The 23536-nt window shown below is 43.9% G+C and overlaps 18 non-coding genes and 1 pseudogene across 19 annotated transcripts; all 19 read left to right on the top strand.

The window, feature by feature from the left end:
- The first annotated feature begins 238 nt into the window (after positions 1 to 238).
- LOC311369572 (transcription factor Sox-1a pseudogene) lies at positions 239 to 1329 on the top strand (annotated as a pseudogene). Its single transcript has one exon. The product of its transcript is annotated as a transcription factor Sox-1a pseudogene (transcript).
- A 12707-nt stretch (positions 1330 to 14036) lies between these two features.
- Positions 14037 to 14108, top strand: AC3HAE_040423 (transfer RNA glycine (anticodon CCC)). Its single transcript has one exon. It is a non-coding gene; the product is annotated as a tRNA-Gly (tRNA).
- A 414-nt stretch (positions 14109 to 14522) lies between these two features.
- AC3HAE_040421 (transfer RNA glycine (anticodon CCC)) lies at positions 14523 to 14594 on the top strand. The gene has a single exon. It is a non-coding gene; the product is annotated as a tRNA-Gly (tRNA).
- Positions 14595 to 14990: 396 nt separating this feature from the next.
- On the top strand, positions 14991 to 15062 carry AC3HAE_040420 (transfer RNA glycine (anticodon CCC)). The gene has a single exon. It is a non-coding gene; the product is annotated as a tRNA-Gly (tRNA).
- A 175-nt stretch (positions 15063 to 15237) lies between these two features.
- AC3HAE_040419 (transfer RNA glycine (anticodon CCC)) lies at positions 15238 to 15309 on the top strand. Its single transcript has one exon. It is a non-coding gene; the product is annotated as a tRNA-Gly (tRNA).
- A 414-nt stretch (positions 15310 to 15723) lies between these two features.
- Positions 15724 to 15795, top strand: AC3HAE_040418 (transfer RNA glycine (anticodon CCC)). The gene has a single exon. It is a non-coding gene; the product is annotated as a tRNA-Gly (tRNA).
- A 180-nt stretch (positions 15796 to 15975) lies between these two features.
- On the top strand, positions 15976 to 16047 carry AC3HAE_040417 (transfer RNA glycine (anticodon CCC)). The gene has a single exon. It is a non-coding gene; the product is annotated as a tRNA-Gly (tRNA).
- Positions 16048 to 16209: 162 nt separating this feature from the next.
- AC3HAE_040416 (transfer RNA glycine (anticodon CCC)) lies at positions 16210 to 16281 on the top strand. The gene has a single exon. It is a non-coding gene; the product is annotated as a tRNA-Gly (tRNA).
- A 1660-nt stretch (positions 16282 to 17941) lies between these two features.
- Positions 17942 to 18013, top strand: AC3HAE_040415 (transfer RNA glycine (anticodon CCC)). The gene has a single exon. It is a non-coding gene; the product is annotated as a tRNA-Gly (tRNA).
- Positions 18014 to 18175: 162 nt separating this feature from the next.
- On the top strand, positions 18176 to 18247 carry AC3HAE_040413 (transfer RNA glycine (anticodon CCC)). Its single transcript has one exon. It is a non-coding gene; the product is annotated as a tRNA-Gly (tRNA).
- Positions 18248 to 18913: 666 nt separating this feature from the next.
- AC3HAE_040412 (transfer RNA glycine (anticodon CCC)) lies at positions 18914 to 18985 on the top strand. The gene has a single exon. It is a non-coding gene; the product is annotated as a tRNA-Gly (tRNA).
- A 918-nt stretch (positions 18986 to 19903) lies between these two features.
- Positions 19904 to 19975, top strand: AC3HAE_040410 (transfer RNA glycine (anticodon CCC)). The gene has a single exon. It is a non-coding gene; the product is annotated as a tRNA-Gly (tRNA).
- A 432-nt stretch (positions 19976 to 20407) lies between these two features.
- On the top strand, positions 20408 to 20479 carry AC3HAE_040409 (transfer RNA glycine (anticodon CCC)). Its single transcript has one exon. It is a non-coding gene; the product is annotated as a tRNA-Gly (tRNA).
- Positions 20480 to 20641: 162 nt separating this feature from the next.
- On the top strand, positions 20642 to 20713 carry AC3HAE_040408 (transfer RNA glycine (anticodon CCC)). Its single transcript has one exon. It is a non-coding gene; the product is annotated as a tRNA-Gly (tRNA).
- A 648-nt stretch (positions 20714 to 21361) lies between these two features.
- On the top strand, positions 21362 to 21433 carry AC3HAE_040407 (transfer RNA glycine (anticodon CCC)). The gene has a single exon. It is a non-coding gene; the product is annotated as a tRNA-Gly (tRNA).
- Positions 21434 to 21613: 180 nt separating this feature from the next.
- AC3HAE_040406 (transfer RNA glycine (anticodon CCC)) lies at positions 21614 to 21685 on the top strand. The gene has a single exon. It is a non-coding gene; the product is annotated as a tRNA-Gly (tRNA).
- A 432-nt stretch (positions 21686 to 22117) lies between these two features.
- AC3HAE_040405 (transfer RNA glycine (anticodon CCC)) lies at positions 22118 to 22189 on the top strand. Its single transcript has one exon. It is a non-coding gene; the product is annotated as a tRNA-Gly (tRNA).
- A 162-nt stretch (positions 22190 to 22351) lies between these two features.
- AC3HAE_040404 (transfer RNA glycine (anticodon CCC)) lies at positions 22352 to 22423 on the top strand. The gene has a single exon. It is a non-coding gene; the product is annotated as a tRNA-Gly (tRNA).
- Positions 22424 to 23089: 666 nt separating this feature from the next.
- On the top strand, positions 23090 to 23161 carry AC3HAE_040403 (transfer RNA glycine (anticodon CCC)). The gene has a single exon. It is a non-coding gene; the product is annotated as a tRNA-Gly (tRNA).
- The last annotated feature ends 375 nt before the right edge of the window (positions 23162 to 23536 follow it).

Raw genomic sequence — 23536 nt, 5'->3', positions numbered from 1 at the left:
TTTGCACATCTTTCAATCCCCCGCTTTAGTTGATCTCTCCCTCTCTCCGTGTGTTTTCCGCGTCTCTCCTAGGTTATCTTCCGTTTCTCCGTCTCTTATTTCGGACCCTTTTTTTCCTCGCAAACGCGCGCTCTTCTCAATGTCCCCATCTATTTGAGTGGCGGGTGTTTTTTTTATTATTATTTTCTACCCTTTAGTTTCCCCGTCCCCCCTTAGCCGTATACACAACGGCAGGTCAATGTATAGCGTCATGATGGAATCGGACCTGCACTCCCCCGTGGTGCCCCAGACGAACCCGTCCAATCCGGGAGGGCACGCGGGAGGCGGCGGGGCAAAGCGGCGCTCCAGGAGAGGGTCAAGAGACCCATGAACGCCTTCATGGTGTGGTCCCGCGGGCAGCGGCGCAAGATGGCCCAGGAGAACCCCAAGATGCACAACTCGGAGATCAGCAAGCGGCTGGGCGCCGAGTGGAAGGTGATGACCGAGGCGGAGAAGAGACCTTTCATCGACGAGGCCAAGCGGCTACGGGCCATGCACATGAAGGAGCACCCGGATTACAAGTACCGCCCGCGCAGGAAGACCAAGACCCTGCTCAAGAAGGACAAGTACTCGCTCGCGGGCGGGCTCCTCGGTTCCCCGGGCGGCCTCGGGATGGGACAGCGACTGGACAGCGCCGGGGGCGGCGGGGGCCACGGGGGCGGCGCGGTGACCGGCTACACCGCGCACATGAACGGCTGGGCGAGCGGCGCCTACTCGGGCCAAGTGGCCGCCGCGGCGCACGCGGCGGCGCACGCGATGATGCAAGAGGCGCAGCTCGCGTACAGTCAGCACCCGCCGCCGGGACCCGCCGGGAGCCACCCGCATCACCCGCACCACCCGCACCACCCGCACCACCCGCACCCCCACCCCCACGCGCACAACTCGCAGCACGTGCACCGCTACGACATGAGCGCGCTGCAGTACAGCCCCATCTCGAACTCACCGAGCTACATGAGCGGCTCCCCTCCGGGCTACGGGGGGCTCACCGGCTACACGCACCCGCACCATAACTCGGGCGTGCACTCTCCCGCGTCCGGGGCCACGCACGGCGGGACTTTGGGGTCCCTCGTGAAGTCCGAGCCCAACGTCAGCCCCCCGGTACCTACGACGCGCGCGCCTCCGCCGTGCCCCACTGGGGACTTGCGGGATATGATCAGCATGTATTTACCGAACGGCGAACCGGCGGGCGAGTCGTCCGTGCAGGGCAGACTGCACGTGCTGCACGCGCAGCACTACCAGAGCCCCGCGGGAACGAGCGTGCACGGGACCCTACCTTTGACTCATATTTAAACGACGAAAAAAGCGGAGTAAGGTGGAAGTACAGTAATTTATAATGACCGTAACGTAACCGAAATGTTGAATTCGGTGTTATTATAAACGTGCCTGCTTTGGTGCAGCAGACCGCAGTGGAATTGTAATTTATGGACGGTTCAAAGAATGATGTTGGACTCATTCTTAAAATATAACGAATAGGCCTAATTTACATTTTATTGGAGGATTAAAGTCTGGATTAGAAACTATGGCCGGACAGATGTTGTGCACACGAACTGAGAAGCTCGATGCCAAGTTTGTAAACGAGTCCTATCCTGCTTTGGATTCTTCTGGGATTTCTATTTTCTTCGTGGAACTCAAAGTTCCGCCATCTTTAAAAATGTTTGAGGATAATATTGTTCAACTCGTCAGTAAGTCAGTAAGAGTGAACCAGATGTGTTTCACAGCATATTCACGTTCTAAAAATAAGTTCAAAGTTATGCTTGTAAACATGTAGGTCAGTGTTATATGGATTGTTTAGTTGTTGTAAAATGATGTAAATTGTGAATAAATAGGCTTATTGGCTGCAGAAAGAAACTTCGTAGAATCAAATGTATATGATTGTTATTGCGCCTCGGTAAGAACACATGGTGTGCTTGGTGGGCCCTTTGGAGTTTCTCAACCAGCCATTTAGTCCTGCAAATAACATTTGGGACACTTCGGACCATTCTCACCAACAGCGTTATTTCAGCGTTTAAAAAAAATCGTAAAACTATAATTAAAAGATTTATATTCTATTTATGGGCCTATTCTGTATATTCTAATTACTAAAAACTTCAGGGGGAAAACGTTGTATTTAGGCCCCAGTTAAAGCGCAATTAAACCCATGCATTCACGAGCGCTATCCGGCGAAGAATATCGCGTGACAGCAGCCGTCGCGCGTGGGCTCCACATGTACATACATGTCACTGCGTCGACACAGGACCAGACATATCGCGAGATATCAGGCGATGCTCAGTGTGGATTATACACAGGCCTGGACAAAGTCGCGCTGAACTATATTGTCTTGTTTTTATTATGCCACATCGATTATGTTATTGTTTTGAATTATGTTACAATCAATCATCAACATAATCAATAATTGTATAAAGACAACGGGACGATTTGAAAGCTGGTTTTAGTGCATCTTTTGCTTATTCTTATTATTTATTAAATTGTTATGTTTGGCCTTTCAGGCCTAAATAGCATATGGGGCAGTTTCTACACGAGGCCTACCTATAGAGAATATCTCTCATGATCAAGTTTAGGCCAGGTCCTCCGGATAATTGCTCTTATTCATATCGGGCGCCCAGACTGACCATTTTAACCATCTGCTGGAGTTGGAAAAAAATACAACCGACAGATCATCAGAGTGAGAGCATTTCACACTAATTCTTGCAGAATTTAAAAATTTCTTGCGTAATGGACACGACGATGTGACAATTGTTATTTTGTCAAACATTTGTACGATTATGTAATTTGGCACTGTTCTACTTTTTATGTCATTATTAAATCAGGAATAATGATAATTAATAATGATAATTGTACTACTTGGGGTCGGGCATCTTTCTTCGTAGACCTTTGTTGACGTGTTGTTTCACTGTTCTTAAGAGTCGGAAATTAATCCCGACCTTTTGCTGCTGCGCATTGAGAAGACTTGTCTCTATTTTCCTTTCCAAGGCAGATGCCATTCAATCGTTGTCAGGATATTTCAGCTTATTGATTCAGTTTCAGCGCTTCATCTCTTGGCATCCCCCAAAAAACACGCCTATAACGTCTTCAGTGAACTTGTATGCGCTCTCGACTCAGGGCCGTCGTTGTGACGTCACAAAGTAGCCCTGAAATACGGCAGGTGTTTCCGCGTGCATGTCTGTTTTGTTACAAGGATGATGATGACGTGGGTCGGATACGTTTAGGGCCAATTGTCCCGCGGCAGGGTGATGCTCGAATTGCGGAGCGGGCGGGTGAAAGGGTGGGGGTCCTTTTGAATAAAGGGGTGATAAGAGGGGAGGGAGGGGGCGGGGGGGGCTTTAGAAAAAAAAAAGGGGGGGGCGATAAGAGGGCCGGTGGGGATGTTTTGTGTTTCAGGAGATGGGATTAGTAATCAATTCATCCAGAGAAATTAAAAAAAAAATGCTTAGTTAGACTGAGCGCAACTCTCGTGACGTGACCACGCGCGCACACAAGGATGCGTTTCTTTCGGACCTCAACTAGTTTCAGACTGCTTCAGATACAAATGTCAACGTGCTGCAATTAGCATTTTTAAATGTATTCCGCATCCTTTCACAATCTTTCCACATCTATTTCTCATTAGAGCTGCTCAATAGAGGAACATATGGGTGAAATTATTTGACAATTTACCAATTAAGCAATATAGGGCGCAACACAATTGAAGTGCTCTGACAAATGTGTTTGATTTTGTTTATTTAAATTTCCATAGGACTATGCTTTATACCAAACCAAAAAAATGTTATTTGGCATGTTATTATTATAATTATTGCCGTAATTGATGTCCAATTAAAGTTGATCAAAGATGCTTTGGATTTAAATTGAGGACAGACTCAATGTTCGGTTTAGTGACGCTGTTTTACATAGGCCTACAACATAGCCCTATATAACCTGATGTATTGCGTTTTAAATGCGCTTAAATTATTCCTATAGGCTAAATCAAGCTAATCGACACCGATTATCAAGTCAGAAATAACTGTAGGAAACTCAATCAAAACTGCTGTTACTGTTGCCTTCAAAAGCACTTTCTGAAGTGTGCACTGAACTTGGGTCAACTTGCAACTTGTTATCCCAGAACGGGAACGATATTCCATGTTATCTGAGAAGATTTGAAAAGTGAGAAGATAAACGACTTAGGTCGACCTGAGCTATCTATGGACTTTCTCTCTCTCTCTCTCTCTCTCTCTCTCTCTCTCTCTCTCTCTCTCTCTCTCTCTCTCTCGCCCTCTCGCCCTCTATCCCCCTCTTTCTCCCTCTATCCCTCTCGCTCTCTCTCTCTCTCTCTCTCTCTCCCCCCCCCCCCCCCCCCCCCCCCACACCTCTCTCCCAGGAAACAATGGCCGGATGAAACGATAGAAGGTCACGGGGACAATGAAAGCAATAGAGACAGGTGGTGAGCACGCGGGCGTGGCGGTGTACACCCATACCTCGCTCTTATATTTCATAACCCGGTGACGCACGCACCGGGGTCGGACAGCGCGCGCGCGCGTCTTGTCTGTCTCTCTAAACCCCGCCCACCCCGTGTCATTTGGATAATCGCCGGCAGTTGCACACGCCCCCGCATATATTCCTCTCTCCGCTCTCCTCCTCACGCCTCATCGTCCGTGTTGGACCCGGTTCTGTCGACAGCAGATTACGCGCACCGATTGCGCGAGAACGAATGTGCCACGAGGAGATTAGCAGGGCCGCAATAGTGGGGGGTGGGGGGGGGGGGGAGGGGGGTGATGAATTCCTCGCGAGGAGGCCTTATCGTGCAATTACACGTTGACACGTTTCACCGTTTTTCAGTCGGTTAATCCGAAGCGCCCCCCCCCCCTTCCTTATTGCAGAAGCATCCCAGATTCTGGGCCACTCGAGCCACGAAGTGAGTCTGTCGCTCTCTTCTGCAGTGCGCATGTGCGTGTACCCGTTTGCACCTAATGACACATCTGTAAAGTTAATGTACGTTTAGGATATGTATAAGTAGGCCTATGCATGCATTTGTTCTTAATACATTTAAACACGTCAGAGCAGTGCACTGGAGTGGGACGCTCATCCTAGGCCTATGCGTGTTGCATTAGCTCAGTTGTATAGGGAAATGCGCAATTGCACAATGTCTATTTATCAAAAGCGCCATAACAAGCCCTCAGATATTCCTGTGATAGTTATTTATTCATCTCCGATGGTCGATCGCCTTTTTTTTTAGAAAGACCATTGTCTCGCGTTGATAGGGTTGCGCGCATACCCCGAAACGCGCATGCGCGAGCCGCAACGGTTCTCAATTAATTAAGAACCTTTTCATGACAATCAATTAGGGAGTAACCTCCCGGATGTCCCGCGGGACCTGTAATCATCACGCGCCGTCTGCTCGAGCCGCGGCCACCGGAGACCCTTGCTCACAGGTTGCCCGCGGAAGATGCACGCGAGGCTTCTCCCGTGGGACCCATCACGAAAGCAGTATTTTGTGCCTAAGAAGTATAAATTACGCGATTTATTCGACCGTTCCGGATTTGTTGCGCACGGTTTCTAGCCTGAACAACACCCTCCCACCCCCTTCTGAGGGATGTGTTTCCTCCAGTTTATTAAATGTTATTGATCATCTGAGCGCGGCGTCTCATTAAAGCGCCGCGCATGTGTTTGACTGCGGAGGTGAAAGTGGTAATTGTGCTATGAAGGAGAGCTTGATTGAAACATCCGCCGGAGTTCAAAGGTGCGGCGGAAATCAGCGAATCGTCTCCAACGTAAAATTACCTAATATGGGCTTTCCTTCTGGTTTACTTTCAGCGTCTGTGGCAACGTACTGATTTCTGATTCTGATCACAAGGATCACAAAGTGAAATGAAAAAAAAAGTGAAAACTACCTTCACAATGAGTTGAGGAGTGACATATAACTTTATACTCAAATGATCCATTATTTTGACTGAAATAATATGAAGAAGGAGAAGAATTTCAGGAGAACTTGCACTGTTGCATCATCACACCATCATTTGAACTTAGTAGGCCTATACTGTGAGTCATAAAACACACAACTCCCTTGCTACCTTTCACTAGCTCTATGACGCGGGTTACGGACGAGCTACAGTGTCCTCATTTGCTCTCGCAGAATAATTAAAAAGGTGTCGAATGATCGTTCATTAGGATTTATGGGGACATCACACAGAGCAGACATCACATCCACAGAAGGAACAGTTCTGTCAAATGTGTGCATGCATCTGTGTGTGTGTGTGTGTGTGTGTGTGTGTGTGTGTGTGTGTGTGTTTGTGTGCGTGTCCGTATGGTTGTGTACGTGCAAGTAGGTGTGTGTGTGCATGTGTGTGTGCGTGTGCATGTGTGTTTGTGTGCGTGTATGTTTGTGTGCGTGTGTGTTTGTGTGCGTGTATGCGTGTGTGTGTGTGTGTGTGTGTGCATGTGTGTGTGTGTGTGTTTTGGCTTAAACAGTATGCTAATCTGCGGTGTGGAAGTGGATTTTCTGTATAGAGGAGTGTGACAGACACATGCTTGTTAGCGATAGCCTGGCTAAAGATTCCTACACACACACCCCCACCTCCCTGATCCACTTACAGAGTCCTGCACACTGACTTACACTGACTGTGTTTCTCTCTCTCTCAGTGTGTGTGTGTGTGTGTGTGTGTGTGTGTGTGTGTCTGTGTTTGTTGTCATTTGTGTAGTTCTTTGCATGTACGTTTATTTATATTTCTTGCTATGGGATACTTTTTGTATCCCATAGTGTGATTTTTGTCTGTTTCGTTGAGTGTTTTATGAGAATGGTTGTTGATTCGTTGAGTGTGTGTGTGTGTGTGTGTGTGTGTGTGTGTGTGTGTGTGTGTGTGTGTGTGTGTGTGTGTGTGTGTGTGTGTGTGTGTGTGTGTGTGTGTCGGTGCGTGCATGTGTGCGTGTCGTGGTGGTGACCAGATTAAACACAGAGAAGGGGTTGAGTCTGAGGATATTTCAAGAACATTATTGCCTCAGAATCTGAACACACACACACACACACACACACACACACACACACACACACACACACACACACACACACACACACACACACACACCCTCCCACACACATGAAGCATTTACATACTTAGCTAGGATATAGAATAGAATGTCTCACTTTCATCCTGTACACAAACTCAACCACTGCTCCATAGTCTGAGAAAGGATATGCAAATAAAAGCTTTATTTCAAATATTTATATGAAAAAAATGGGAACAACTGTCAACTGTAAATTAATTTAGCATTTTCATTAAAAACTTGAAGCTGAATTGTATATTTCTTTCCCCCATGCAGTGCCCATCCTACTTAAAGGGCTCCTATTACACCACCAGGTGTGAGGTGGATTGGTCATTACAAGCCATTTGAAAACCCTTTCCACTTGTGACAAAACAAGGAGGACTGTCCTGATGTAGTATGTATGGTATGAAGGCACCGCTTGGACAATTTCAATGGGTAAATGTGTCAGATAAATACAAATACATAAATTTATATGTTGCGTTTTAATGCACCTTCAGGCTACGGCTGAAGTCTGGCAACACTTTTGCTACAAGTTAAAACATTATCCATATTTGGGTTGGTATTCATTCAAGGACAGTCAGTATCTTTGCGTTTTCCTTTGAAGGAGCTTGTCGCAGTTTGACCCAAACACAAATATATACGATCTAAAGTATCAAGCTCCATTTAGTTACAGTATATGGTGGCGTTGGAAGAAGCCACGAGCGAGGCAGTGGAGTAATCACCTGGAGACGGGGCCAGTTCTCAACACTTTTAATACGTCCCAACACCGACGGGTCCCCGGAGCCCAAGTACCCCTCACTGTGTGTGTGTGTGTGCTGGCGTGTGTGTGTGTAGCCTACGCACGCATGTGTTCAGTCGAGGGCGACGGTTTGAACACTGGGTTGTTGTTTTTTTTTATGCATTTCTTCTTTCTTTCTTTATATATATAATTTTTTGGTTTATTTTTTTTTTGTCGTTCCTCCAAATTGTCTAAGCGAGCGTTGCTAAGGTGCTTTAGCTATGGGATTAGCTGGAGGCTGGTGTGGCGCTGGCTTCCAGGACATTCCGTGGCACTGGCAGAGAGGAGAAAAGAGAGAGAGAAGGGAAGGGAGAGAGAGTACGAAAGAAAACATGAAAGAAAGAAAGGGGAAAGAAGGATAAGAAAAGTTAAATAAAAGAATAGTGTTATCAAATTCATTCAAAAATTAGCTTGACTGAAAATCCCCCCCCCAAAATATTTGTGTGTAAACTAATACATGGAACAATTTGAATGGATGGAAAATTTAGAATGATAAATATGAACGAAATAGGTGAAAATATTTCAACATTTTAAATATAAAATGTTTAACATTCTGCTAAATAAAAAATGACTTTGCACAATGTTTGCACATTTTGCCACAAGGGAGGACATTTTCATACCTCTCCATCTATTTGTGACATCACAAATAAGTCTTTATAGTGCAATTGTTTGGGGATCACATTGGTATTCAATGTAAATTATATATAGTAGTTAAATATAGCATAGCAGTAAGATAACAGTAAAATATAGCATAGCAGTAAAATATAGCATAACAGTGAACAATAGCATGGCAGTAAAATATAGCATAACAGTGAACAATAGCATAGAAGTAAAATATAGCAGTAAAATATAGCATAACAGTGAACAATAGCATAGCAGTAAAATATAGCATAACAGTGAACAATAGCATAGCAGTAAAATATAGCAGTAAAATATAGCATAACAGTGAACAATAGCATAGCAGTAAAATATAGCAGTAAAATATAGCATAACAGTAAAAAAGCAGTCAAATAAAGCATTATAGTAGAATATAGCATAGCACTAAAACATAGCATAACAACAAAGTACAGCATAGTACTAAAATACAGCCTAAAAGTAAAATATAGCATCACAGTAAAATATAGCACATCATAAAGAGAAAGAGGGTTATACGTTGAGAGAATGAATGGGAGGAGAGGAACATGAAGACTGTTGGGTTTCAATTGAATGACATTATGTTCTCCCTCCCTCTCTCTTCTCTCTCCATCTATCTCTCCCTCTCTCTCTTTCCCTCCCTCTCCCTTGCTCTATCCCTCTTTTTCTCTCTCTCTCTCGCTCTCTCTCGCTCTCCCTCTCCCTCTCTTCCCTCTCCATCCCACTGTCTTCTCCCTCTCCATCCCTCCTTCTCAATCCCTTCTGCTCTCTCTCTCTCTCTCCGTCCCCATCTCCCTCTGCCCCCTCAAGCTCTCCCCTCTCTCCCTCCCTCTATCTCTCTCTCCCTCTACATCTCTTACAGACAGTTGCATCAGTCTTAATAACCCAGGGCAACATCAGCCATTTTAATCAACCACAACAAAATAAACATATATTTATCTAAGTGGCGAGTGTTGTATATTTAGACTGTGAAATCATTGACTTGCAGCTGACAAGTCGTGTGGATCTCGGTATCAATACTTATTTATATTTTATATTATATTAACACAAAAAACAAGATGCACAGAACCACTGACACCAGCAGATATGTGGCATGTCTCCTCAGCATGTCAATGTGCTTTGAATTTGTTCTCAAAATGTTCTCAGTTCTCATGTTTTCAGAATGTTCTCAATGTATGTTTTCATCATGTTCTCAATATGTTTACAATATGGTCTCTGTTTTTAATATAGTCTCAATGTGTTTTCAATATGTTGGGAAGGTTAATATTTGTGTGTTTATCTGCGTAGCTGTACACATGTGTGTGTGTGTGTGTGTGTGTGTGTGTGTGTGTGTGTGTGTGTGTGTGTGTGTGTGTGATTGTTGCGGCTTCTCTCCGGTCAAGGGCCGGGTTCTATGGGGTAAGTGTGTGTGGTTTGTCAGGTCTCTAGTTACTAGACCCTGTCCCCACAAACCACCATCGGCTGAATGAAACCTGAACCGTGTGTGTTTACACACAGTTCACACACTGAACCGCCCCGGGAAAGCGACAGATTTCTCTCTCTCTCTCCACATAACTCCCTTAAGCTCTTTCAGTATATGTGCTTGCATCTTTGCTTTGATGTGTGTGTGTGTGTGTGTGTTTGCTGGACTCTTGACTTCAAATCTCGGTTGCTTGGTCACTGTTAAGTCTGGCTGAAAAACTCCATCTCTCTCCGTCTCTCCTTGCCTTCCCTGCCTCTCTCTCTTCCAGACGTTTTCCTATCGCTGTGGGGACCAGGACAGAGAGTTTAGTGTGGGTCTGGGCCCTCAAAGTACCAGCATGTCAACATCACATCCAATCGTCCATACAGTATCGATCGTTATTTACAATGCAACTGTCCCATTCCCGTTCTACACATCCCGGACCAATACACCAATGGCCTATCCAATAGGTGAAACTACTTATGTTCTCATCTTGTTTGTGAATAACATCTGGTGTGTGGTTAGATGCCTGACGTATTTGATCGTTTTCAATCTATATATAGCAGGTATATATAGTGCTATATTTAGCAGGTAGAATTATCCTTGACTAATGACGCGTGAATTTCCACCGTTCTTCAATCTGGGTTTCAAAGTCGGCCACCAGTCTATGAACTCAAAACCATTTCAAACAATTGGAGCAAAACTCAAAATGTCTCCCATTTCTCTTCTCCTCTCTCACTCCATGCGTTTAGGGTTGGGGTTAAGGTTACGTCAACTCCATTGTGGGACAAGTAATGCAATCTAGCATGGCGTGCCCAACTGTGTGTGTGTGTGTGTGTGTGTGTGTGTGTGTGTGTGTGTGTGTGTGTGTGTGTGTGTGTGTGTGTGTATGTGTGTGTGTGTGTGTGTGTGTGTGTGTTGTGTGTGTGTGTGTGTTGTGTCAACAGGGTTTCTATTTCATTCCACTTATCCTCCTCTAGAAATAATCATATGATCACATGGGTGCCTGCACAAACACACAAACACACACACACCAACACACATGCATGCACACATGGGCATGCAAACACACACACACACACACACACACACACACACACACACACACACACACACACACACACACACACACACACACACACACAGACTACCCTTTTCATCCTTTTGAACAGGACGAAATCACACAGTCTTTCTCTATTGCATGCACACAAAAAAATGCAACTATGGACACAATTCTGGAAACTTGAAGCTCATTTATCGACAAGAAGACTCCAAACTGCAAAACTCAAAGCACAATTCCATCGATTTTTACTCATAGAATCAGGGCCGACGGACTGCGGGTGTAAGGGGGACAGGCTTGGGAGGGGGGCAAGGCAGATGGGGGCCCATGGGAAATGTGAGAAAAATAAATCGTTATTTTTTTTTTGATCGTTGTTCAAATACTTTAATAACATAACTAAATGTCATGATGAATATTGATCTGAATGCAAGCTTAAAGTATTAGTTTAATAAATTGGTATATTATTGTTAAGTAAAGACTGCTGTGACTGCTCTGTTAACACCCCTTTCAAAAAGTGCAAAATGGTTCAGTCCACACAGCTGATTTCACCGCGAATCGCACCTTGTTTACGGTGAGACTTTATCTGGATGGAGATGCGAAAATATGTCACAGCCGCAGTTAAATAAATTTAAGTCTGGCTCTCAAAAGAGAACGGTGAAGAAAGACAGGGAGAGAAGACAAAATTGAGGAAGTCAGGTTCTGACCATCTTATCTTCTAAGAAAGGTGAGCGCAAACGTTTAAACACACAAGATGAAACCCCATTCTTAACTACCTCCATTATCATTACTAAAACGAACAGAGACAACCCAAATCAAGAGCAGACAATAGGCTACACTTTCACATGATGAGGCCTTGGTTATTAAGGTAAAGGATAAATAAAGTGTAGGTAGGCTAATATTGCAACAGCAGGCTACTGATTTGAAGTAAGCTTATATAAAATTAATACTAAGCTGTTATTAGGCTACATGATAAATAATAACCTATGGCATATAGGCTAGTTAGCCGCAGACGTCATTGCATTACAAAATGGCTCTATCATCCTAGCTGCCTGCTAGTAAAACTTAATTTTCAGGACTAATTTCCATCAGGACTTCTTGTATATAGGCCCCAGAATTTGGTGCTACGCCCCTGCATAGAATAATTGCACAATATATTTCACCTGGAAAGGTGTATTAATATAGTGTGGATTTTTAATGTGGAATTTTTTGGGGGGATGTGGGAATTGGGATGTAGGAAATCTTGTTATTGCCAATGAACACATGAGACAAAACCGTTAAACCATGGAACCTTCTTTTCCACATAGTGCTGTTGATAGAGTTTACATAACAACCATTTGTCCAACATGGAGGACAGTCAACTGATTGACGATTCAGAAGACCGGGGGAACTTATGCTGTGCATTATCATTAGTTTGTAAAACAGAATGTTGGTGGTATAGTGGTGAGCATAGCTGCTTCCCAAGCAGTGGACAGGGGTGCGATTCACGGCCAATGCATTGATACATTTAAACAAATGCCAGGACGATTCAGGACTTGGAACGTTTGATATTGGGATGTTTCAGTGGTAATGGACAACCCAGACTTTGTTCATGAAAACGGAAAGTCGTGGTACATTGGCTCTTCTGAAACCTCTGTGAACTAATGCTGTGAGGTATAATTTATATCAATTTAGAATAGTGATATAATTAGATATAATTTAATTATACAGTGTTGGTGGTATAGTGATGAGCATAGCTGCTTCCCAAGAAGTTGACCCGGGGTTCGATTCCCGGCCAATGCATTGAATTCCCAGCATGATTCGATAAACGATTGATAATGGGATACTTTTGTGGTCAAGGACAACCCAGAATGAAAACGGAAAGTAATGGTGCATTTACTCTTCTGACACCTCTGTGAACTGATCATTTATATATCTTTGACTAAGAGCGTTGGTGGTGAAAGTGGTGAGCATAGCTGCCTCCCAAGCAGTTGACCTGTGTTTGATTCCCAGCCAATGCATTGAACTGCATTTACGAATCTCAGGACTTGCACGATTGACGGTGGCATGTTGGCTATCATTTATATTTTTTTTATCAATAGCGTTGGTGGTATAGTGGTGAGCATAGCTGCTTCCCAAGCAGTTGACCTAGGTTTCATTCCCGGCCAATGCCTTGATTTCTTTCTTTCCTATGTGATTCAGGACATAAACGATTGATAATGGGATACTTTTGTGGTCAAGGACAACCCAGACTTTGTTCATGAAGACGGTAAGTCGTGGTGCAGTGTTACTTCTGACACCTCTGTGAACTAATGCTGTGAGGCATAATTTATAAAAATTTAACAAACAGCATTGGTGGTATAGTGGTGAGCATAGCTGCTTCCCAAGCAGTTGACCCGGGTTTGATTCCCGGTCAATGCATTGATCTTCTTTAAGAGATCTCAGGACTTGGACGATTGACACTGGACTGTTATAGTGGTAAGGGACAATCCAAACTTTATTCTTGAAAAGAAATGTTGTGGTGGTTTCGCTCATTGGAAAACTCTCTCTCAGCTGAAACCTCTATGCTGTAAGTTATCATTTATGTTTTTCTTTAATACAGCGTTGGTGGTATAGTGGTGAGCATAGCTGTTTCCCAAGCAGTTGACCCGGGTTCCATTCCCGGCCAATGCATTGATCATCTTGAACAAATCCAACGACTTGGATGATGGACACTGGACTGTTATAGAGGTAAGGGACAATCCAAACTTTTTCATAAAAAGAAAAGTTGTGGTAGTTTTGGTCAGCTGAAACCTCTCGCTGTTGAAACCTCTATGCTGTATGGTATCATTTATATTAATCTGTTTAACAGCGTTGGTGGAATAGTGGTGAGCATTGCTGCTTCCCGAGCAATTGACCTGGGTACGATTCCCGGCCAATGCATTGATCTTCTTTAGCAAATCTCAGGACTTGAACGATGGACACTGGACTGTTATAGTGGTAAGGGACAATCCAAACTTTGTTCTTGAAAAGAAATGTTGTGGTGGTTTTGCTCATCAAAACCTCTCTCTCAGCTGAAACCTCTATGCTGTAAGGTATCATTTATATTATTCTGATACACAGCGTTGGTGGTATAGTGGTGAGCATAGCTGCTTCCCAAGCAGTTGACCCGGGTTCGATTCCCGGCCAATGCATTGATCTTCTTTAAAGAATCTCAGGACTTGGATGATGGACACTGGACTGTTATAGTGGTGAGGGACAATCCAAACTTTGTTCATGAAAAGAAAAGATGTGGAAGTTTCGGTCAGCTGAAGCCTCTCTCTCAGCTGAGACCTCTATGCTGTAAGGTATCATTTAGATTTTTCTGTTAAACAGCGTTGGTGGTATAGTGCTGAGCATAGCTGCTTCCCAAGCAGTTGACCCGGGTTCGATTCCCGGCCAATGCATTGATCTTCTTTAACAAATCTCAGGACTTGGACGATGGACACTGGACTGTTATAGTGGTAAGGGACAATCCAAACTTTGTTCATGAAAAGAAAAGTTATTGTAGTTTCGGTCAGCTGAAACCTCTATGCTGTAAGGTATCATTTATATTAATCTGTTATACAGCGTTGGTGGTATAGTGGTGAGCATAGCTGCTTCCCAAGCAGTTGACCCGGGTTCGATTCCCGGCCAATGCATTGATGTTCTTTAACAAATCTCAGGACTTGGTCGATGGACACTGGACTGTTATAGTGGTAAGGGACAATCCAAACTTTGGTCATGAAAAGAAAAGATGTGGAAGTTTCGGTCAGCTGAAACCTCTATGCTGTAAGGTATCATTTATATTCTTCTCTAATACAGCGTTGGTGGTATAGTGGTGAGCATAGCTGCTTCCCAAGCAGTTGACCCGGGTTCGATTCGCGGCCAATGCATTGATCTTCTTTAACAAATCTCAGGACTTGGACGATGGACACTGGACTGTTATAGTGGTAAGGGACAATCCAAACTTTGTTCATGAAAAGAAAAGTTATTGTAGTTTCGGTCAGCTGAAACCTCTATGCTGTAAGGTATCATTTAGATTTTTCTGTTATATAGCGTTGGTGGTATAGTGGTGAGCATAGCTGCTTCCCAAGCAGTTGACCCGGGTTCGATTCCCGGCCAATGCATTGATCTTCTTTAAAGAATCTCAGGACTTGGACGATGGACACTGGACTGTTATAGTGGTAAGGGACAATCCAAACTTTGTTCAAGAAAAGATGTGGAAGTTTCGGTCAGCTGAAACATCTCTCTCAGCTGAAACGTCTATGCTGTAAGGTATCATTTATATTAATCTGTTATACAGCGTTGGTGGTATAGTGGTGAGCATAGCTGCTTCCCAAGCAGTTGACCCGGGTTCGATTCCCGGCCAATGCATTGATGTTCTTTAACAAATCTCAGGACTTGGTCGATGGACACTGGACTGTTATAGTGGTAAGGGACAATCCAAACTTTGGTCATGAAAAGAAAAGATGTGGAAGTTTCGGTCAGCTGAAACCTCTCTCTCAGCTCAAACCTCTATGCTGTAAGGTATCATTTATATTCTTCTCTAATACAGCGTTGGTGGTATAGTGGTGAGCATAGCTGCTTCCCAAGCAGTTGACCCGGGTTCGATTCGCGGCCAATGCATTGATCTTCTTTAACAAATCTCAGGACTTGGACGATGGACACTGGACTGTTATAGTGGTAAGGGACAATCCAAACTTTGTTCATGAAAAGAAAAGTTCTTGTAGTTTCGGTCAGCTGAAACCTCTATGCTGTAAGGTATCATTTAGATTTTTCTGTTATACAGCGTTGGTGGTATAGTGGTGAGCATAGCTGCTTCCCAAGCAGTTGACCCGGGTTCGATTCCCGGCCAATGCATTGATCTTCTTTAAAGAATCTCAGGACTTGGACGATGGACACTGGACTGTTATAGTGGTAAGGGACAATCCAAACTTTGTTCATGAAAAGAAAAGATGTGGAAGTTTCGGTCAGCTGAAACCTCTCTCTCAGCTGAAACCTCTATGCTGTAAGGTATCATTTATATTACTCTGATACACAGCGTTGGTGGTATAGTGGTGAGCATAGCTGCTTCCCAAGCAGTTGACCCGGGTTCGATTCCCGGCCAATGCATTGATCTTCTTTAAAGAATCTCAGGACTTGGACGATGGACACTGGACTGTTATAGTGGTAAGGGACAATCCAAACTTTGTTCATGAAAAGAAAAGTTGTCGTAGTTTCGGTCAGCTGAAACCTCTATGCTGTAAGGTATCCTTTAGATTTTTATGTTATACAGCGTTGGTGGTATAGTGGTGAGCATAGCTGCTTCCCAAGCAGTTGACCTGGGTTCGATTCCCGGCCAATGCATTGATCTTCTTTAACAAATCTCTGGACTTGGACGATGGACACTGGACTGTTATAGTGGTAAGGGACAATCCAAACTTTGTTCATGAAAAGAAAAGTTGTGGTAGTTTCGGTCAGCTGAAACCTCTCTCTCAGCTGAAACATCTATGCTGTAAGGTATCATTTATATTAGTCCAATACACAGCGTTGGTGGTATTGTGGTGAGCATAGCTGCTTCCCAAGCAGTTGACCCGGGTTCGATTCCCGGCCAATGCATTGATCTTCATTAAAGAATCTCAGGACTTGGACGATGGATAGTGGTAAGGGACAATCCAAACTTTGTTCATGAAAAGAAAACATGTGGAAGTTTCGGTCAGCTGAAACTTCTCTCTCAGCTGAAACGTCTATGCTGTAAGGTATAATTTATATTATTCTGATACACAGTGTTGGTGGTATAGTGGTGAGCATAGCTGCTTCCCAAGCAGTTGACCCGCGTTCGATTCCCGGCCAATGCATTGATCTTCTTTAAAGAATCTCAGGACTTGGACGATGGACACTGGACTGTTATAGTGGTAAGGGACAATCCAAAACTTTGGTCATGAAAAGAAAAGATGTGGAAGTTTCGGTCAGCTGAAACCTCTCTCTCAGCTGAAACCTCTATGCTGTAAGGTATCATTTATATTATTCTGATACACAGCGTTGGTGGTATAGTGGTGAGCATAGCTGCTTCCCAAGCAGTTGACCCGGGTTCGATTCGCGGCCAATGCATTGATCTTCTTTAAAGAATCTCAGGACTTGGACGATGGACACTGGACTGTTATAGTGGTAAGGGACAATCCAAACTTTGTTCATGAAAAGAAAAGTTGTGGTAGTTTCGGTCAGCTGAAATCTCTCTCTCAGCTGAAACCTCTATGCTGTAAGGTATCATTTATATTATTCAGATACACAGCGTTGGTGGTATAGTGGTGAGCATAGCTGCTCCCCAAGCAGTTGACCCGGGTTCGATTCCCGGCCAATGCATTGATCTTTATTAAAGATTCTCAGGACTTGGACGATGGACACTGGACTGTTATAGTGGTAAGGGACAATCCAAACTTTGTTCATGAAAAGTAAAGTTGTGGTAGTTTCGGTCAGCTGAAACCTCTCTCTCAGCTGAAACCTCTATGCTGTAAGGTATCATTTATATTATTCTGTAATACAGCGTTGGTGGTATAGTGGTGAGCATAGCTCGATTCGATTCCCGGCCAATGCATTGATGTTCTTTAACAAATCTCAGGACTTGGACGATGGACACTGGACTGTTATAGTGGTAAGGGACAATCCAAACTTTGTTCCTGAAAAGAAAAGTTGTGGTAGTTTCGGTCAGCTGAAGCCTCTATCTCAGCTGAAACCTCTATGCTGTAAGGTATCCTTTAGATTTTTCTGTTATACAGCGTTGGTGGTATAGTGGTGAGCATAGCTGCTTCCCAAGCAGTTGACCCGGGTTAGATTCCCGGCCAATGCATTGATCTTCATTAAAGATTCTCAGGACTTGGACGATGGACACTGGACTGTTATAGTGGTAAGGGACAATCCAAACTTTGTTCATGAAAAGAAAAGATGTGGAAGTTTCGGTCAGCTGAAACCTCTCTCTCAGCTGAAACCTCTATGCTGTAAGGTATCATTTAGATTTTTCTGTTAAACAGCGTTGGTGGTATAGTGGTGAGCATAGCTGCTTCCCAAGCAGTTGACCCGGGTTCGATTCCCGGCCAATGCATTGATCTTCTTTAACAAATCTCAGGACTTGGACGATGGACACTGGACTGTTATAGTGGTAAGGGCCAATCCAAACTTTGTTCATGAAAAGAAGAGTTGTGGTAGTTTCGGTCAGCTGAAACATCTATGCTGTAAGGTATCATTTATATTAATCTGTTATACAGCGTTGGTGGTATAGTGGTGAGCATAGCTGCCTCCCAAGCAGTTGACCCGGGTTCGATTCCCGGCCAATGCATTGATGTTCTTTAACAAATCTCAGGACTTGGACGATGGACACTGGACTGTTATAGTGGTAAGGGACAATCCAAACTTTGTTCATGAAAAGTAAAGTTGTGGTAGTTTCGGTCAGCTGAAACCTCTCTCTCAGCTGAAACCTCTATGCTGTAAGGTATCATTTATATTTTTCTATTATACAGGGTTGGTGGTATAGTGGTGAGCATAGCTGCTTCCCAAGCAGTTGACCCGGGTTCGATTCCCGGTCAATGCATTGATGTTCTTTAACAAATCTCAGGACTTGGTCGATGGACACTGGACTGTTATGGTGGTAAGGGACAATCCAAACTTTGGTCATGAAAAGAAAAGATGTGGAAGTTTCGGTCAGCTGAAAACTCTCTCTCAGCTGAAACCTCTATGCTGTAAGGTATCATTTATATTGTTCTCTAATACATAGTTGGTGGTATAGTGGTGAGCATAGCTGCTTCCCAAGCAGTTGACCCGGGTTCGATTCCCGGCCAATGCATTGATCTTCTTTAACAAATCTCAGGACTTGGACGATGGACACTGGACTGTTATAGTGGTAAGGGACAATCCAAACTTTGTTCATGAAAAGAAAAGTTCTTGTAGTTTCGGTCAGCTGAAACCTCTATGCTGTAAGGTATCATTTAGATTATTCTGTTATACAGCGTTGGTGGTATAGTGGTGAGCATAGCTGCTTCCCAAGCAGTTGACCCGGGTTCGATTCCCGGCCAATGCATTGATCTTCTTTAAAGAATCTCAGGACTTGGACGATGGACACTGGACTGTTATAGTGGTAAGGGACAATCCAAACTTTGTTCATGAAAAGAAAAGATGTGGAAGTTTCGGTCAGCTGAAACCTCTCTCTCAGCTGAAACGTCTATGCTGTAAGGTATCATTTATATTATTCTGATACACAGCGTTGGTGGAATAGTGGTGAGCATAGCTGCTTCCCAAGCAGTCGACCCGGGTTCGATTCCCGGCCAATGCATTGATGTTCTTTAACAAATCTCAGGACTTGGACGATGGACACTGGACTGTTATAGTGGTAAGGGACAATCCAAACTTTGTTCATGAAAAGTAAAGTTGTGGTAGTTTCGGTCAGCTGAAACCTCTCTCTCAGCTGAAACCTCTATGCTGTAAGGTATCATTTATATTTTTCTATTATACAGGGTTGGTGGTATAGTGGTGAGCATAGCTGCTTCCCAAGCAGTTGACCCGGGTTCGATTCCCGGTCAATGCATTGATGTTCTTTAACAAATCTCAGGACTTGGTCGATGGACACTGGACTGTTATAGTGGTAAGGGACAATCCAAACTTTGGTCATGAAAAGAAAAGATGTGGAAGTTTCGGTCAGCTGAAAACTCTCTCTCAGCTGAAACCTCTATGCTGTAAGGTATCATTTATATTGTTCTCTAATACATAGTTGGTGGTATAGTGGTGAGCATAGCTGCTTCCCAAGCAGTTGACCCGGGTTCGATTCCCGGCCAATGCATTGATCTTCTTTAACAAATCTCAGGACTTGGACGATGGACACTGGACTGTTATAGTGGTAAGGGACAATCCAAACTTTGTTCATGAAAAGAAAAGTTCTTGTAGTTTCGGTCAGCTGAAACCTCTATGCTGTAAGGTATCATTTAGATTTTTCTGTAATACAGCGTTGGTGGTATAGTGGTGAGCATAGCTGCTTCCCAAGCAGTTGACCCGGGTTCGATTCCCGGCCAATGCATTGATCTTCTTTAAAGAATCTCAGGACTTGGACGATGGACACTGGACTGTTATAGTGGTAAGGGACAATCCAAACTTTGTTCATGAAAAGAAAAGATGTGGAAGTTTCGGTCAGCTGAAACCTCTCTCTCAGCTGAAACGTCTATGCTGTAAGGTATCATTTATATTATTCTGATACACAGCGTTGGTGGAATAGTGGTGAGCATAGCTGCTTCCCAAGCAGTCGACCCGGGTTCGATTCCCGGCCAATGCATTGATCTTCTTTAAAGAATCTCAGGACTTGGACGATGGAAGCTGGACTGTTATAGTGGTAAGGGACAATCCAAACTTTGTTCATGCAAAGAAAAGATTTGGAAGTTTCGGTCAGCTGAAACCTCTCTCTCAGCTGAAACGTCTATGCTGTAAGGTATCATTTATATTATTCTGACACACAGCGTTGGTGGTATAGTGGTGAGCATAGCTGCTTCCCAAGCAGTTGACCCGGGTTCGATTCCCGGTCAATGCATTGATCTTCTTTAAAGAATCTCAGGACTTGGATGATGGACACTGGACTGTTATAGTGGTAAGGGACAATCCAAACTTTGTTCATGAAAAGAAAAGATGTGGAAGTTTCGGTCAGCTGAAACCTCTATGCTGTAAGGTATCATTTATATTAATCTGTTATACAGCGTTGGTGGTATAGTGGTGAGCATAGCTGCTTCCCAAGCAGTTGACCCGGGTTCGATTCCCGGCCAATGCATTGATGTTCTTTAACAAATCTCAGGACTTGGTCGATGGACACTGGACTGTTATAGTGGTAAGGGACAATCCAAACTTTGGTCATGAAAAGAAAAGATGTGGAAGTTTCGGTCAGCTGAAACCTCTATGCTGTAAGGTATCATTTATATTCTTCTCTAATACAGCGTTGGTGGTATAGTGGTGAGCATAGCTGCTTCCCAAGCAGTTGACCCGGGTTCGATTCGCGGCCAATGCATTGATCTTCTTTAACAAATCTCAGGACTTGGACGATGGACACTGGACTGTTATAGTGGTAAGGGACAATCCAAACTTTGTTCATGAAAAGAAAAGTTATTGTAGTTTCGGTCAGCTGAAACCTCTATGCTGTAAGGTATCATTTAGATTTTTCTGTTATACAGTGTTGGTGGTATAGTGGTGAGCATAGCTGCTTCCCAAGCAGTTGACCCGGGTTCGATTCCCGGCCAATGCATTGATCTTCTTTAAAGAATCTCAGGACTTGGACGATGGACACTGGACTGTTATAGTGGTAAGGGACAATCCAAACTTTGTTCATGAAAAGAAAAGATGTGGAAGTTTCGGTCAGCTGAAACATCTCTCTCAGCTGAAACGTCTATGCTGTAAGGTATCATTTATATTAATCTGTTATACAGCGTTGGTGGTATAGTGGTGAGCATAGCTGCTTCCCAAGCAGTTGACCCGGGTTCGATTCCCGGCCAATGCATTGATGTTCTTTAACAAATCTCAGGACTTGGTCGATGGACACTGGACTGTTATAGTGGTAAGGGACAATCCAAACTTTGGTCATGAAAAGAAAAGATGTGGAAGTTTCGGTCAGCTGAAACCTCTCTCTCAGCTCAAACCTCTATGCTGTAAGGTATCATTTATATTCTTCTCTAATACAGCGTTGGTGGTATAGTGGTGAGCATAGCTGCTTCCCAAGCAGTTGACCCGGGTTCGATTCCCGGCCAATGCATTGATCTTCATTAAAGATTCTCAGGACTTGGACGATGGACACTGGACTGTTATAGTGGTAAGGGACAATCCAAACTTTGTTCATGAAAAGAAAAGATGTGGAAGTTTCGGTCAGCTGAAACCTCTCTCTCAGCTGAAACGTCTATGCTGTAAGGTATCATTTATATTATTCTGATACACAGCGTTGGTGGTATAGTGGTGCGCATAGCTGCTTCCCAAGAAGTTGACCCGGGTTCGATTCCCGGCCAATGCATTGATCTTCTTTAAAGAATCTCAGGACTTGGATGATGGACACTGGACTGTTATAGTGGTGAGGGACAATCCAAACTTTGTTCATGAAAAGAAAAGATGTGGAAGTTTAGGTCAGCTGAAACCTCTCTCTCAGCTGAAACCTCTATGCTGTAAGGTATCATTTAGATTTTTCTGTTAAACAGCGTTGGTGGTATAGTGGTGAGCATAGCTGCTTCCCAAGCAGTTGACCCGGGTTCGATTCCCGGCCAATGCATTGATCTTCTTTAACAAATCTCAGGACTTGGACGATGGACACTGGACTGTTATAGTGGTAAGGGCCAATCCAAACTTTGTTCATGAAAAGAAGAGTTGTGGTAGTTTCGGTCAGCTGAAACCTCTATGCTGTAAGGTATCATTTATATTAATCTGTTATACAGCGTTGGTGGTATAGTGGTGAGCATTGCTGCCTCCCAAGCAGTTGACCCGGGTTCGATTCCCGGCCAATGCATTGATGTTCTTTAACAAATCTCAGGACTTGGACGATGGACACTGGACTGTTATAGTGGTAAGGGACAATCCAAACTTTGTTCATGAAAAGTAAAGTTGTGGTAGTTTCGGTCAGCTGAAACCTCTCTCTCAGCTGAAACCTCTATGCTGTAAGGTATCATTTATATTTTTCTATTATACAGGGTTGGTGGTATAGTGGTGAGCATAGCTGCTTCCCAAGCAGTTGACCCGGGTTCGATTCCCGGTCAATGCATTGATGTTCTTTAACAAATCTCAGGACTTGGTCGATGGACACTGGACTGTTATAGTGGTAAGGGACAATCCAAACTTTGGTCATGAAAAGAAAAGATGTGGAAGTTTCGGTCAGCTGAAAACTCTCTCTCAGCTGAAACCTCTATGCTGTAAGGTATCATTTATATTGTTCTCTAATACATAGTTGGTGGTATAGTGGTGAGCATAGCTGCTTCCCAAGCAGTTGACCCGGGTTCGATTCCCGGCCAATGCATTGATCTTCTTTAACAAATCTCAGGACTTGGACGATGGACACTGGACTGTTATAGTGGTAAGGGACAATCCAAACTTTGTTCATGAAAAGAAAAGTTCTTGTAGTTTCGGTCAGCTGAAACCTCTATGCTGTAAGGTATCATTTAGATTTTTCTGTTATACAGCGTTGGTGGTATAGTGGTGAGCATAGCTGCTTCCCAAGCAGTTGACCCGGGTTCGATTCCCGGCCAATGCATTGATCTTCTTTAAAGAATCTCAGGACTTGGACGATGGACACTGGACTGTTATAGTGGTAAGGGACAATCCAAACTTTGTTCATGAAAAGAAAAGATGTGGAAGTTTCGGTCAGCTGAAACCTCTCTCTCAGCTGAAACGTCTATGCTGTAAGGTATCATTTATATTATTCTGATACACAGCGTTGGTGGAATAGTGGTGAGCATAGCTGCTTCCCAAGCAGTCGACCCGGGTTCGATTCCCGGCCAATGCATTGATCTTCTTTAAAGAATCTCAGGACTTGGACGATGGAAGCTGGACTGTTATAGTGGTAAGGGACAATCCAAACTTTGTTCATGCAAAGAAAAGATTTGGAAGTTTCGGTCAGCTGAAACCT

Source organism: Micromesistius poutassou, assembly GCF_964030765.1.
Source record: "Micromesistius poutassou genome assembly, chromosome: 24".
Taxonomy (NCBI): Eukaryota; Metazoa; Chordata; class Actinopteri; order Gadiformes; family Gadidae; genus Micromesistius; species Micromesistius poutassou.
The sequence above is the reverse complement of the archived record's forward strand: the minus strand, read 5'-3'. Positions and strand labels throughout refer to the sequence as shown.